Raw genomic sequence first — 16,117 nt, forward strand, 5'->3', positions numbered from 1 at the left:
ATAAGGAAGCTGTATATCGGATGTCAGGAACCTAAATTGCTTTTTATTCAATTGTTTTAAAATTTTGTCTAATGTGTGTATATATGTATATATATATGTATAAATATATATATATATATTTAGTTGGTCTTTTTCAGAAAAAAATCAAGATTTGGACAAAATCCTTGCTTTTTTCCCAGTGTTACATGGAAGAATTTTTAGCTTTCAGAAACTCATGCAATATCACATAAATTATGGGAAACTTGAGGTTCAGTAGCCAGTATGGTGAAAGAGGACAATTTGATTTTGGTAAGTGATAACTGAAGAAATGCAAAATGAACCTAGAACTTGGAAACAGGAATCCAAACTAATGTAAGATTGAACAGATAGGAGGAAAAAAATTGGAAATTAATGGAAAAGAAAAGAATGAATAGCTGTTTTTATATCAACTCTTTCTGGGTTCTTTCCATTCTTTTGATACCATTAGTTTATCTCATTTTAATGTATGTGTATTTTTATGGAATTAAAAGTCTAGGTCAGTGATCAAGTCTGAATGGAGAAGTGTCTACAATTGCTAACATGGATTTTAAGGCTTCACTAAGCTTGAGAAAGTGTTGTAAATTTTTTCAAAATTTCTACCTAGGATGTGGTAATTCACTTCCTCTAGCAGTGGTTTCTGAGTCTGGCATAATCCAGATTGCAAGGAAGCCGAGTTGAATGCAGTGGCAAAATAAAGAAACAGTTTTTTGAGAAAATGATCCATAACTTGTGCAGCCCCTCAGGCATCTCTCTTCCCTTTTCTCCCACCTACTTCTTTAGGCTTTGCTTTGGAGCAACATTAAACCACTGAAATTCTAGGCTCCAACCCTAGACATTACTGAACACTTCATAATTCTTTTATCATAAAAGGCTATGTAGCATCATGAGAAAAATTACTGTCTTATAGACAATTGCACAGGTTAGATCAACTCGGTGCCACAGGCTTGGAACTGAGGGTATAAAGAAACACTGGGGAACTGTGGTTACCAAAGTAGGACAGTATGTTATATACGCAATAGCACTGAAGGCTTAGATTGCTTCTTAAAGGAAAATTTGAGACATATGTTCCTTTTGGGTTTTGAATGACTTGCAGTGACTTTAAAGATGCACTGATTAAGAAGACTGCAGGTGAAGAATGATTCACACAAGAGACCAAGCTGAGTGCACAGGTCAAAGTAGAGGGAAAGAGAAGACAGATCAAAACTTAACATATGAAGGACTTCTTAATAAAAAAAAAAAAAAAAAAAAAAAAAAAACAAACAAATCAGGCATGTCAACTGTTTGTAAAACTGCCAAGAAGAAAGTAGCTATTATTGCCACAAAATGGATTATATTAGTTCAACACTTTTGTTTATCTTCAGAATATTACACAGGTGCATTGTAAGTTATGGAAATGAAGATTGTTTAGTGATGCTGACATCTGTTTGAAACCAACAATGAATCTTCCTGTGATACAGATGAATGAAAGAAATAGAGTGGGAATATGAGACAGGCGTAAGTGATCAAGATCAGATTACTTGGATTGATTTTTACCTACATTTTACTTGTGCTAAGGAGAGAGATTTGGAAATTTCTTCCACATGAAGGATGATTGGATTCATACTGAAGTCAGTAAAATAATCCATTGATTTCCACATGACAAAAATTAAAAGAATCTCTACCAATGCATTCAACATGAACATATTCTAACCAGTATTGCCTAAAGTACTTTGATTTAGTAGATACAAGACCTGCTTCCTAGAAGAAAAGATATTATGCTGATGTTCCTCCTAGTTTTCATTATAATAATCATTAACATTGTTAAAAAAAACACTTATATTCAAATAATAGCAGTGCTTAGTATTTACACAATGCTCTTCATATTGTATTTTACAAGCATTAACTAATGGATATTTTAAATCAGAAGCAAATGCTGTAAAGTTTCAGATAAGGCTACAGGGATTCCCTTAAATTAGAGATTCCAAAATACTAGCTGCAATATGGCAATTTTATGTTGCTGGCTGATAATCGCACAGACTGGAACTTTAGTGAGTTAATCAGATTTTTCCCACACTTCTGCACATTTGCTTTAATTAAATTGTCAGCTGAACCCTATGTTAGATAATGTACAGATTATATAAATGTATACTAAGCAATGAGGCATTACAAATCAGAGTCATTTGGGGTAGGAAATAAGACAGAGTAAATCCTGCAGTTTGCAAGCATCTATTTGTTGAGGAAGTGAATCTCTGATTTCATTCAGGCACTTTGAGGATTCCCCTGCTTCTCCATGTTTCATGCTTGTAGCTTTTAAAATACACAGCAGACTGAAAAAAATGCTCAACATGATCAACAGTGGTAAGACTTTTCAGACCAGCAAAATCTTCAGAGCGTTTTCGCTTTCCCTGCTGGCATCCTGCCTGGTCCTAAGTGGAAGAGATTGCCTTCCTGTACTGCATTGTGGCACAGTAGACTACATCAGCTGTAAGCCATCCCTGAGGGAGGATCATCAAATCTTGCCTTGAAAATGTTTCAACAATTACACATATCACTGTATATTTATGTCTGTAAGAAAATCCTCTGTCCCAGAAGTACTATAAGTACTATGGTTTGCAGAGATAGCCATGTTAAATACATAGTTTTCATAGAACAAATGAATAAGCAGCTGCTTCTAGCAAGGGATTGTTGTATTTTTGTTGCCAGACTTCTGCCCTAGGAGTTTTATTTACATATATATTCATACATATACATATATCGTATATTCTAATAAATATATCAAACATAAAATATGTATAAATATGTACGTACTTATATGTATGCATGTATTTTTTATATGTATATTGTCTACTGGTGTAAACTAGCTGTAGAAAATACAAAATATCTACTATTTTTTTAATTGTGTTTGGAATTGCAGGTTCCATCTCTAAAATTCTGAGTTCCCTATTTATGAACATAAAGGAAATAGTGGATCCCATGAATTACATAAGGTCATGTTTTAAGTTAAAAGTCTACCTCATAGTGTCCCTGGGGAGGATTTATTTAGAAATAATGGAGAATTATACACAAGTGTTTTATGAAATGCACTGAGTGCAGCACCTTAAATCCTTGCTTTGCATTTCTTGGCTGTCAGTTATAACAAGACATAAAGTGGGAAAAAAATAAAAACTCACTTTGGCTTGGGGAACAGCTTCAGTATTTATTCCTTTGCAGTATAGCCTCTAGTTGGATTGACATGCTTAATGAGTTGTAAAAACACTTTTTTCTTTGCCCACTCTCAGCTTGGAGATCCCAATACTTTCTCTTTATTTTAGACCTTCCCCCTCCAAAACTATTGTATTAAAACCATGCAAAATAACAGTTTCATCTTACAAGTGTTTATGCATATATGTTCCTGAAATTGCAATCAAGAAACCTGAAGGAGCAAGTATTAATGTGGACTCAAAGTAAGTCTGGGTAGCAAATGAGCTAGGGGTTTGGGGTTTTTTTTCCAAATTAGTTCAACATTGAGAACCATATCTAAGTGAAGAGGTCTCATGTAATCTGTTGGAAGTCCTGTCTCATGTTGCATTGCTAACTAAAGCTCCACTTGCTCATCTGGCATCTCTGAATTACTTACTTTGCTGTTGCCCTTTCAGAAACTGTAAAGTGAGGAAATACCTCTTATCATTTGAGACATCCCCATAAAGATGTGAGAATAATTTGAAACACTTTAAAGCTCATTACAATCTTTAGATACAGTAAGGCATTGATAAGAACCAGAACTACTTTTAGAAATTACTTTGATATTGCTATGATTTTCATCCTTAGACAAGCAAGGTTAGCTGGTTGTCAGCCACCTGAACATGAGCCAGCAGTGTGCTCAGGTGGCCAAGAAGGCCAATAGCATCCTGGCTTGTATCAGGAATAGTGTGGCCAGCAGGACCAGGGAGGTGATAGTGCCCCTGTATTCGGCACTGGTGAGGCCACACGTCAAGTACTGTGTTCAGTTTTGGGCCCCTCACTCCAAGAAGGACATCGAGGTGCTGGAGCGTGTCCAAAGAAGGGTAATGAAGTTGGTGAAGGGTCTAGAGAACAAGTCCTACAAGGAGCAGCTGAGGGAGCTGGGGTTGTTTAGCCTGGAGAAAAGGAGGCTGAGGGGAGACCTTATTGCTCTGTACAACTACCTGAAAGGAGGTTGTAGTGAGGTGGGGGTTGGTCTCTTCTCCCTAGTAACAAGCGATAGGACGAAACGGCCTCAAGCTGCACCAGGGGAGGTTTAGGTTGGATATTAGGAAAAACTTCTTCACCGAAAGGGTAGTCAGGCACTGGAAGAGGCTGCCCAGGGAAGTGGTTGAGTCTCCATCCCTGGAGGTATTTAAAAGATGGGTAGACGTGGTGCTCGAGGACATGGTTTAGTGGTGGACTTGGCAGTGCTAGGTTAATGGTTGGACTCGATGATCTTAAGGGTCTTTTCCAACCTTAACGATTCTATGATTCTATGATTCAAGGGGTGCAGGTATTGATGACTCTTTCAAGCTGGGATTTTCAGAAAAATCACAGAAGTTCACTAGGTTGTGTTTAAATTTGGGGGAAGACTGAATGTTCATAGAATGTGACAGTTACTACAGCTGAGGGTGGTAATCATTGTACAGCTAGATTGGATAGTTAAACCGCTATTTACTTAAGTGAGAGCTATTTATATGAGAGCATGGAGTGAGAACTCTAAGCTACTCATGGCATGTACATAGTGGGTAGCTTATGAATATTCAGTCTCAGCATTCATACCCACAATAAAATTTAATAGAACAAGAGTCACAGTAACAGCATAAGGAGCTAGTGAAGATGTTCAAAATACAAGAATGGTCTATATCCAAATACCCTAAAAGATATTGCACTCTAGGCCCCAGTCTCTTACTCTTAAGGATATCTGAGCAAATGGATTGCAGCTAGCTTGGCTCTGCCTTGGATGTTTCTAACAGTCATAAACATACCCACTACTGTTATCCTACAAAAGCGCAGTGCTTTATTCTGCTGCTTCTGGCATTGGAGTAGCACTTGAATACAATTTTCAGTCACGATCACAGTGTTCAGTCAAGCTAGTGTTTGCAAAATGTCAGTACTTGCAATAACTCTTGAGTTTTTTGCTAATTAATCTTACCCTGTTGAGGAAAATAAGATAAACATTAAAGTTAAAATTATGTGACACTTCTGTCTGTGGTCCAGTTATCCCACTTTACTATTTTGCTGAAGTTTAATGCAACATCCAGACTATTTTTGTCCAAAAAGCTCAAAATCCAGTTTCACTGAAATGACATGCGGAAGTCCTATTCATGAAGAAGAAAGAAATTCAGTACAGCAGCTAGATACCTGCCTGTTCCTAAAAATTGCCCTACAAGCACCAAGTATTTTACAAACCTCTGGGCTTTTGATATATTTATGACCCTGAATTAAATTTTTGTGCTTTGATACTTTTTCCTATTACTTTGTTACCTGAATTCTTCTTACATACAAGATATTATGTTACTAGTTTGTTTATACCGTGTGACTGAACAGGTCAGCCTATTTCTCCACCAAATCAAATTAGAAAAGGGTTTTGGCGTTGATAGAACTAAAGAAGTATAGTTCTCCCACCCTGTTTAAAGCTTGATTTTTGAGGGAAGGTGAAAACAAAAGCAAGTGTTACTTGAATTTTGTTTTGGCTGATGTCACATCTCATGCCATCTGATCTTAATTTCAGGAAGGTTTCATACAGAAAAATTTGACCTATGGCTATTTATACTGTTACTTTATATTCAAGGCTGCATAGTGATGAGTGTAACTATGAATACATGTGTTTCTCAACTTGTGATTATTCACATTCAGGTATAGCAGCTATTAGGTGATATATTTCACTGTTCAGTAGAATTCATAATACTTAAGAAAAAAACAAGAATGACTTTTTTCATGAGAACTACCATAATTTTTCATGTTACTGTCTCAGAATTAGAACAAAAAGTTTTAAGCAGCAGTAGCAGCTCTTAAGTAGCTTTTTAATACAAGAATGTTTATCATACTTTATCCTTAGGAGGGAATATTTAATAATAAGGAAAAGTAGAAATAATTTTCACTTACATCCTAGTCTGTTCTAAACTTATTTAGCACTTTACACTGAAAGAACATAATCATTGAAAAAGAACTAAGTACAAAGGAGACCCAGGAAAGCAAAGAAAGAGAAATGGTGGTTGGAGCACACCATGCCACAGAAGAAACACAAAAGAGCCACAGATTTAGCATTCAATAATGCTAATATACATTTGAGAAACAGTGTTTTGAATTTGTTCCTCATACTGTAAGTTGAACAAATAATTATCTTCACTACTATCAGCTCTGCACTACTTTTGGGTCTCAGAGAGAATCTCCTTTTGTTCTGAGAGGTGATACAATTACCTGCTTCAAGAGTAGGTATTCTCCATTTCTTCTCTGGGACATATCTCTGCTTTAGAACACTTTCTGAAGTAGTAAAACAAAGATTATTTGAACCGGAAAAGTAAAAAGATTGCTGGTTTCCTTGTACTCAGGAGCTCCTGGCAGGTTGCTAAATACCTGGTATAAACCAAGATGTTGATTAATAACTTTATAAAAATTCTAACAGCTGAATCGCAGCTACCCCTGGCATTAAGAGATCAGTGTGAGAATGGTGGTTTATCTGTTAAACCTTTTTCCATGGAGAAAGTGAACAGTTCTTTTCACTTGAAAGTAAACCAGTCGAAGACTGGGGGGCAAACCATTTAATCCCCAATAAACAGAATTTTAGAGCATCTGAGACTACTCAAATTTTTTTTTTAAGGTAGGTGTCACACCAAGAGGCTTGGTAGTTTTGCGTTTATCTACCAGCTTAAAAATGGATGCAAGAAATTCCACTTTTGTCTTTTGAACTTACCTTTTTTATGTGCAGAATGTCCTCACCATCTGCTAATTATACTATAACACAACTTTGGGTAGATTGTTCCTAGTCTGTTCTGCTGATTTCACTTCTCAATGTGAGAGAATGGCTTCATCACCTCGTAGTTAGGAGAACTTCCTTAGAACTGTGAACAAGGGGAAAGGTTTTTGCTTCCAATCTACTCTTCCACTGATTAAAAACAGAACTTTCAGATGAGCAGTGTATATTCACATGTCCTGTGTTAGAGTAAATATTCTATACAGGTGATGGGGAAAGAAAAGTGCTACAGCATCCTTTTTATCTAAAAGGTTTTTTTCTTGTGTGAAAAAAAAGCAGACCCTTTTGAGTCCAATACTATGTTCATTAGACCTGAAACATATTTACTGATGAAAAAAACAAGATTTATTTCAGCTTGGCCCAACTCATTTCCATTCTGTTCCTTTTGTTCAGCTATCGAACGAAAAAGTAGTGTTCACTCAGCTCTGAAAATTATTGTGTTTTGACAAGGTCCAAAAATGTTCTTTAATTTTTTTCTTCAGATTGACTACAGTTTCTTCTTTTGCAACAGCTGGAAGTAATTATGTTTTATCATTTTGCTGGCTAAATGGTTATTGTTCAAGAAGTCTCTAAAGGAAGTAAAATTTTAATGGAACAAACTCAAAGAAAACAACAACATATGAATATATATAGGATTTAACTTGTTCCCAGTGTTTGCATAGTCACACAAGGAAGCAGGAAACAATGAGCATATCTCATTTCCATGATACAATACAGTTTGATGCTCCCATTCCTTTGAGCTTTGAGAAGGCTTTTCCACACTATTCCTCAAAATGCAAATGTGTGCTGTATATTAGCCTGCCAGGGCAGCATGTATTCCAGGTCAGACTACTGTATGGTCCGAATACTTGATTTTGTATTGGGAACATAGGTCTTCTGCAAGAAATTTTAAGTACCTAAGTTAGAACTACAATATACTTTTTGATAACTGCTCAACCAGGCCACTAGCCTATTGAAAGAGTGATCTCAATTGTTGACATGGTTAATTGTCCAAAGGTAAAATGGAATGGTGTTACTATACAATGAATTTCTGTAGGGGAGTATTCTTTTTTCATTAGGGAATTGCTTATACATGTTGATCACTTAATTTCCAAAGAAATAATCCTGCTTCTCTTAAAGTCACTGTCCAAGGATTTCACCAACTCCAGTAGAAGGCCACTATAAGTAGCATATAAAAGCAAGTCATTTACCTTTTTTTCCTAATGAGATGAATCATGAGGGAAAAGCCAGGTTAATGTTCCAAGGAGCTTAATTAGAATCAGATGAGAGCTTGAAAAGGCAGCTAAGGTGATTTCAGGCAGTGCTTATATGAAAAGCCTTAATTAAGAAGACTAATGGCCTTTTACTTAAGTCTTTTCAAGAGTATACAGAACCCTATTTAACTCCTCCAGACCTGGTAGCAAAACGTATTTGAAATTCCGACATGTTTCTTAGTAAATAAAACAAAACAGCATCTTTGTGGCTACAGTGGACTGTACAGCAGCCTACTTCCTCAAGGATACTAACAGAAATGCAGTGTCACAGAGGGGCATAGAAGAAAACACAATTGAATAGGAATTCAATAAAAAGTTTACTCATAATTGAAGCATTCATAAAATGACAAATATTTCAGTACAAATGCAGTGCAAACAGTCGAATGGTAGATTACAAAAGTATTTTATAGCTAAGACTTCTGTTATTTTTTTTTAATTTGCTTGCAATACACAATCTCTCATGGAATTCATTTAGTAATCTTAAAAATCCACATAAGCTTTAAATTTATCACTTTAGTCAAGGTTTTTTTTCTGTTTTTTTTCCCTCCGCCCCATAAGAACAATAAGGTATATGAGGTATTTTAGCTGCAGGGTGCATATTTGGAGAAAGTGCTTCCTGCAGAGCTCTTCTGCCTTTCTTGTAAATTAACTGACAAAAACCCGGTCATGTTACAGTATGACATTTAGTTTTCTAATCTGTTTAATGCCATGGTTTGCACATGATGTGTTCTGATGTGCTTTTATGTTTTTGATACTAAAAAAACACATTAGAGTTGCAGTAGGGATTCTTTTCACAGACAATATAACTTGTAACAAATTGCATATTTCAGAAGAAATATAACAAAAGACCTAACCTTTTATGATGTTCATTATTCTAAAAATACAGCCCACATCCTATCTTTCTGTTTGTTGATATAATGTATGAGTACTATTTTGGACACATATACATGCTGCATCCCTAGTAATTGCATTCAATTTTAATGGCTTAAGACTAAAAAAATAAAGTTAGCATTTGAATGGTCTCAAGTAGTCACTTAAGAATTTTTGTATTAAATAATTATGTACGTGTACGTGTGTACTGGTGAGTATATATACACTCATATGCTTCAACTATCTGTTTTCCCAGAGTGAAAGTATTGTCTTGTATTTCAGCTGTATAGAAGTACAATTAAATAATTTTATTTTTCAGTTTTGCAGTCATTCATACAAAAGGCTTAATAAAAAGAAGGTAAATGGTTTATTATGCTCCATCTTCTTCAACCCTTACCATTTCAGACTACTCTAAAACCAGTTTTCTTGAAGCAGCACCAGGCAATTTTATCCAGCTTTACGTAACTAGTAATTCAGAACTAGTGATAAAGATTTTTTTTCTTAAAGGAAATAGGCATTTTTACTGTAAAGATTCTTATCTTCTTTCCTCTTACTTAAGAGAATTTCAAAATATAGATATATGTAATGGGAAAGAGTCTGGGGTTAAGAGGAAAGAAAGACAGGAGAACTGGAAGACTTGAAAGTATTCAAAACAAAAGCTGAAGACTTTTTTTTTTTTTTTTAAATGTGAACTTTACCTTCCTCCCTCCCCCCACTTTTCATTTTAATCTATTTCTTTAATCACGATCTTGGGAATTCTCATCTCTACAACTGAAAAGCCTACTTTAGAGGGTCTTGCCATAAGAAGAAAAAAAAGAAATCCAGAAGAACATACAGAAGGATTAAATCCCAGCAACATGTACTGCAAATGAGTTACAAAAGTACTGCCATCGTTAAATGAGCTATTCACTGAAGAGCACTCAGCCTACTAGCTGGCAGTCCTGCTTTTGTATTCCTATCCAGAACAAAAGATTTCAGATTTTGATCTGAGTTACTTCAGGCTCAAAATTTCCATGCACAACAAACCATCATCATCTTGACAGATATTAATTAGTCTGCACAACCGTTGCACCTAATTGCATGTTCACCATTAAATGATGGAATGACGAAGAGCTAGAACCTAAATTCCAGGTTAGTTTGCCTGCATGAGAGTCTGTAAATTATTGTGTTCTGCATGGGGTGGATAGAATTTGTCAAAAACTTGCATTAAGCTACCGATGTGGACTGTTCACTTTAATATCATGTGTTGAGCAAAACAGACAGTGGAACGCGATTCTTCATGCATTAAGACTAGTATTAGCATTAGTAAAACTCTTTGTCTTTCTAATGGGAGATTTTTTTTTCCTTAGCTTGCAAGAGTCTATAATTTTTTAAAGGTTTTGGCATTTGGGAAAGGTGCCAAATGACTGGAAAATTGCAAATGTTATGCCAGGCAAGAATGGGGATGTGGAGAAATACAGGCTTGGCAGTCTCATAGAAGTCTCTGGAAAGATAATCTAGAGAGGAATGCTGCTGGGACAGAACAAGCCCATGGAACCATACAGCTAGTGCCTGACAGGGTGGGTAGCCATCCACACTGAAGAATGGGGGGGGCAGATGGACAGTAAAGTGAACATGAGTCAGCAGTGTTTTTTTGCAGCAGTGAAAGCTTCCCACTTACTGGGCTGCATTGGCAAGTTCATAGACAGGAGTTCTAGAGAAAAGATTATTCCCCTGTTCTCAGCAGTTTTGGGGAACCACCTTGAATTCTGTATCTAGTTTTGAGCTCGTGAGTAAGAGCGAGTCCAGTGGAAGGCCACTAAGATGTTTAGGGGGCTTCACCAGAAGGATTGTCAAGCATTGGAACAGGCTGCCCAGGGAAGTGATTGAGTGCCCATCCCTGGTGGTATTTAAAAGACATGTAGACGTGGTGCTTAGGGACATGGTTTAGTGGTGGACTTGGCAGTGCTAGGTTAATGGTTGGACTTGATGATCTTAAAGGTCTTTTCCAACCTAAATGACTCTGTGATTTTATGTATGAGGGGAGGTAGAGGGAGCTGTAGTTGTTTAGCTTAGAGAAGAGAATGCTGAGAGGAAGGGTATCTCATTGCAGTATTTCAGGTGAACAGATACACAGAGTACATGCTTCTTCAATGAGCATTTTTGTTATTGTTATATGAAGTGGTTTTGGAGTTGTCTGTTGCATAAATACCGAGGCTTGCTGTTCTCTTTACAGTATAAGCTTAGTATCAAAACAAACAAACAAACAAACAATTATAGTTTTTAAAAATATTTCATCTACTGCACATTCTTTCCATCCTTGTCAATTGTTTTTCATGTGCTTGGAGTATTCATCAACATACATTTTCTGTTGTTTTTGCAATCTGCCTTCTCAAGATAAGAATAGTATCTCCTTAATATGTAACTTCCACAATTGTAGTTTGAGTTAGCATGGGACAATTCCCACATACTAGTTTAAATTGGAAACAGTGAACTAAGTTTAGAAGCGTTAGACTGCGTAAATTCTAATTTAAGGAAAAGTAAAGCCATAGGTATGTACCCAAGCTGCTGAGACATTCAAAGACACGCATTCAGGCATTATTGAGATGTAGAGTTCCATGGCCTCTGGCAGCCCAACCAGGTATCAAGAGCACCTTCACAGTATTTCATCTAGAAATATTGCTACATTAATTTGTCCTCTGGTATTTCAAAGAAATGCAAAAAGGTAGCACTTGGAGACCATTGTTTTGGGGAAAGAAAAGATTTTATTTTTCGTTCTGATGATTTTCCTCTGTTGTGATAACAAATTGTGAAAGCAAAATAGACAATATAAATAGGTTAAACAAAATCTGAAGTGTTAGGGTAAAGCACTAGATGTACAAGCTCTCTTAAAACTCCTGAGAGGAAAATGATTTAAATATGACAACTCCTAGTGGTAAGCACAGACCCCTTCTAGTGAGGAGAACTGCAACATTAAGAGCCCTGACATTAAAAGCAAAAAACATATTGAGGCAGGTGATGTTTAACTTAATTATCATTTATTAATGTAATTAATTACTGGTTACATGAGATACTGAGGATTAAAGCCAATAATATGTAAAATGGTCATCATTTTCCATATTATTTCTTTTTCTGCATTAAAGAACTTCCTGTAACTTTTCAGTTCCTAAATCACTACACAGCAAAACTGTTTCTCCTACAGTCCCCCCAAATCAAGATATATATTAGTCATCTCTCACCTAACTTAAAAAGCCTATTCTGTTTGTGGCTTCATTGAAGTTTGTCATGGCTGTGTCTTTCTTACCTTGGCACTGCCCTTTTCAAAGGGGTTAGCCAAAGTACTGTTTGTGCCAGAGGCACAGCCTTATCTAGACTAATTTTGGATAACTGAAAGGTCATAGCCACAAAGAAACAGCAGGTACAATTACTGCCACAGTAGAAGGGTGCAACAAATACATATGAATACCCAACAGAGTTCAGTATTGTCTTTTGAAGTGGTGTACATAAAGTCCTGATCTTAGGAACAGAATGGAAAGCAATAATTAGGGCCTTTAATTTATCACTGAAATGTTAAAAGAAGTCTGACAGAGTAAACATCAGTTCTGACAAAAAGAGCAGGAGTCATGTGTTTATAGAAAAGATGAAGCCTTGCAGGGAGTTATTCTTCCACTGCTGGGCAGAAGTCCCATTGACAACTCCAGGAGATATTATTATTTCTTCACTTTTTTTCTCAGACTTGTGGGAGAAATAAACACACATATTTTAGGTGAGTGATTCTGGTAATTAACAGAGGACCTGAGCCTGCTAATACAGCATTAGCAGAATAGAATATTTTTTTCCAGCAATTTCATTATTTATAGTCTAAGAAGAGACATAATTGGTTCTACTAATTTAATTCAGGTAGCTTTTCTTTTCCGTTCTTGACCTGCCATGTCACAGGGGGTTGTAAAAAAGTGCCCAAAGACAATGTAATGCCAGGATGCAGAACGTTTTTCTTCAAACTTAAAGCTTCAAAACCTCGGAAATGAACAAATTTATGTTAGTACTATTAATGTGTTTTCTCTTCCAAAATATCTCATCGTGATCTTCTTTGAGTCAAAATAACCTCCTCTCCTTTATCAGCAGAGAAGTTCAGAGAGTATTTCAATTTAGCAGCAGCTTTTTCAATTTTGCAAAAAAAAAAAAATTGATACATATAGAGGTGATCTATATGTATAGATGATACCTCATGAGGAGGGCTCATTTAGGACCAGTCAAGGTTCAGCAGCATATATAGTAGAAGGTACACTTGTATGCAGCTTTTTTTTTTCAGGTCAGTAATTTTGTATTGGGTGTTCAGGGGTGGCAAGATGATTTAATAGCATGTTTTGGTTTGTTTTTGTTTTTTTTCTAAGTGCTTTGTATTTTCCTGGACTTCCTGAATTTATTGAAGATGGAAACTTGCTTCTTTCACCAGTTTTGCTGCATACTGTGCAAGTTGTTGACGCCATCTCTTAATAGGACTGATGGTGAGATGATCTAGCAGGAGTTAAGGTGGGCATCTTGTATGCATCTGTATATGGGGTTTCAGCATTTCTCAAGAACACAGCAGGGGCATAAGGCATAGTGCCTTTCAGGGAATGGAACACCTCATCACCTTTCTCAATCGCTGACAGAGTACCATGTTTTCCCTAGAACCTTTGCAACTTGTGGCAGGCCCCTCATAGATTATAAGCATCGGGACTTCATTTATTTTGTGGTTCTGTAGCAGAGCCCAGAGTCTGAGAAGATGGAAGATAGGAGGTGCACAGCTCAGAAGTGCAGCTCCCGAAGAGTGGCCGACACAGGGGCCTGAGGGGTGCAAATACAGGGCAGGAGCTGTCAGGAAGGAGTGGGCTTCCTTCTGTGAAAGTTCAGAAATGAAGGGGTTTCTAAAGTTTTGGAACCAGGAGATAGTTGGGAAAGGGATGCAGGTTCATCAGCCTTTCTCAGATGGGTTTTGCAGTTGGATTTGGATTTCGATGAGGTTTGTTCAGTTTTAGTCTGTCCACAGCCATCGGGAGGTACAACAAAGTCACGGGAGACACAGCATAAACTGTCCAGGCCTCTGCATCACAACACGCAGGGCCGAATGTCAAACAGGTCTCATTTTGGAAAGCATTAGGTACATTAAGGTACGTGAAAATATCCTGTATATTATAATATACTGTGGTGCCCCCCTGCACCAGCCTTTGCGTGGTGGGGCACATGCCTCCCTACGCCAGCCTTTGCGCTTTGTAGCATCGTTGTTTCCAATAAGGGTTGCTTTCTCTGTTCAGTGCTTTGCCTGCTGTAAGCTTAAGGCAGATGAGTAAACTCCCTGCTGATCCTCCAGCTGCCTTTATGCCTTCTTGTGGTTTGCCCCTCCCCTTTCCCAGGGGATTGTGGGAAGGGTGGTGGGCAGGGCCTGGGATATATGAGCTGCAACCTCTCCTGAGGGAGCTTATTCTGCTTCTGGGCTTCTCTGGTGTCAGTGCTCTGTAGTTCCTTCAGTCAGTTGCAGCTTTTGAGCTGTCTAAGCTATTTGGGTAGGTGTGTTTTGATATGTAGAGAAGTAGAGGTGTCTGTTTGAGTTAAATTGATGAGCTCAGTTATGTTGCAGCTTATATATCCCAGGCCATGCTGGGCACCTTTCCCACATTCACCTGGGAAAGGAGAGGGGCAAACCACCAGAAGGTATAAAGGTGGCCGGAGGAGTGGCAGGGAGTTTGCTCACCTGCCTTAAGCGTAGAGCATGCAAAGCACTGAACAGAGAAAGCAACCCTTGCTGGAAACAAGGATGCCACGCCTGGTGCAGGCCGGTGCAGGGGGGGTGCTGCCACTTGCGCAGGGGGGCACCACAGTTGATTATAATATATATATATTTTTTTCCATGGAATATGAAGCTTTTTGATTGTTTTTGCAAAAACAAAATTGCTGAAGTGTCAATTTTCTGACTAAGTCTGATTTTTTTTTATTTTATTTATTTTTTTTTTCATGTTTGATATCAGTGACAATAGGACACAGTATCTCCTTTCTAAAACTTGTGTTGGTTGTGAGTAATTGCCTAGCTGTCCAAAACTGAGGAATTGAATCTCGGTTTTTCTATGCTGTTCCAGTGGGACATTGCTGCCTGTTGCATAGAACATCCTCTGAGATGTTCATTCTGTATTCTGTTGACTAGATTTATCTTACTAAAAGTTAAATCAAATTCCTTAATTTTTTTACACATTAAGCATAATAACATTGAGATAGTCAATTATATCTGTTCAGTTTTTCCTTAACAAGGATTTTCTCTTGTTTCCTTGATCAGGACAGGCTGCAGTTTTGTCCTGTGTCTGTGTTTTTTCTAATTAATTTTGGCTAATCATCATCAGTTTGGCACAGATCAGCATAATAGGTAGTCAATGCTCAAGAGAGGTTCAGGGCATTTTCTGTGGAGGGGTTAGGATATGACTTTGCCATATCAATACTGTTATAGTCAGAGCCTGAATCATAATATAGTCTTCCTTAAAAGACACAACATTCCTAGTAGTCAAATAAGGAACTAAAGGAAAACTCAAGGAAAACCAAACTTCTAAACCAAGACTTACTGCTTTTAACAGTTGCTCTTTCCCAGTGTGCGGGGGTTTTTTAGTATATAAAAATATGAGGAAAAGTAACTTAAAATTTTTAGGAGTGTTGATATTTGTTTTTTCCCCCAGCAGTATGACTGGAAAATTACTATAACAATTTATCATTTTCTCTTTTCCTTCATTTTAGTGTAAGGGGGAAGAAGGAGCTGAAAGAAACCTTTGAAGCTTAAGTTGTTGTTGATTAAAATTTAAAGAGCAAACAAAAAAATGCTCAGAACTGCTCCTTGACAAATCCTTTTAAATGATAGTTCTGATTTTCTTAATGTTGATTTTTGTTCTAATTGCCTTACAAATAAAAAGCCTTTTCTATAGTGAACTTCAGGAGAATTTTTACCTCTATTTGTCTATACGATCTTAGTTGAAATGACAGAATAACTAGAAATAATTAGTTAAGACTGATGTATCCAACAATATAGAATCCATAATTG

General features: G+C 37.0%; 1 protein-coding gene across 2 annotated transcripts in view; it reads left to right on the plus strand.

Moving 5' to 3' along the window:
• CDH8 (cadherin 8) overlaps nt 1-16,117 on the plus strand; it is a 402,754-nt gene that overhangs the window by 134,181 nt on the left and 252,456 nt on the right. The gene's annotated exons all lie outside the window — the stretch shown is intronic.

The sequence above is a fragment of the Nipponia nippon genome, unplaced genomic scaffold (assembly GCF_047370975.1).
Source record: "Nipponia nippon isolate SJK-2023a ecotype South Korea unplaced genomic scaffold, ASM4737097v1 scaffold_7, whole genome shotgun sequence".
Lineage (NCBI taxonomy): Eukaryota > Metazoa > Chordata > Aves > Pelecaniformes > Threskiornithidae > Nipponia > Nipponia nippon.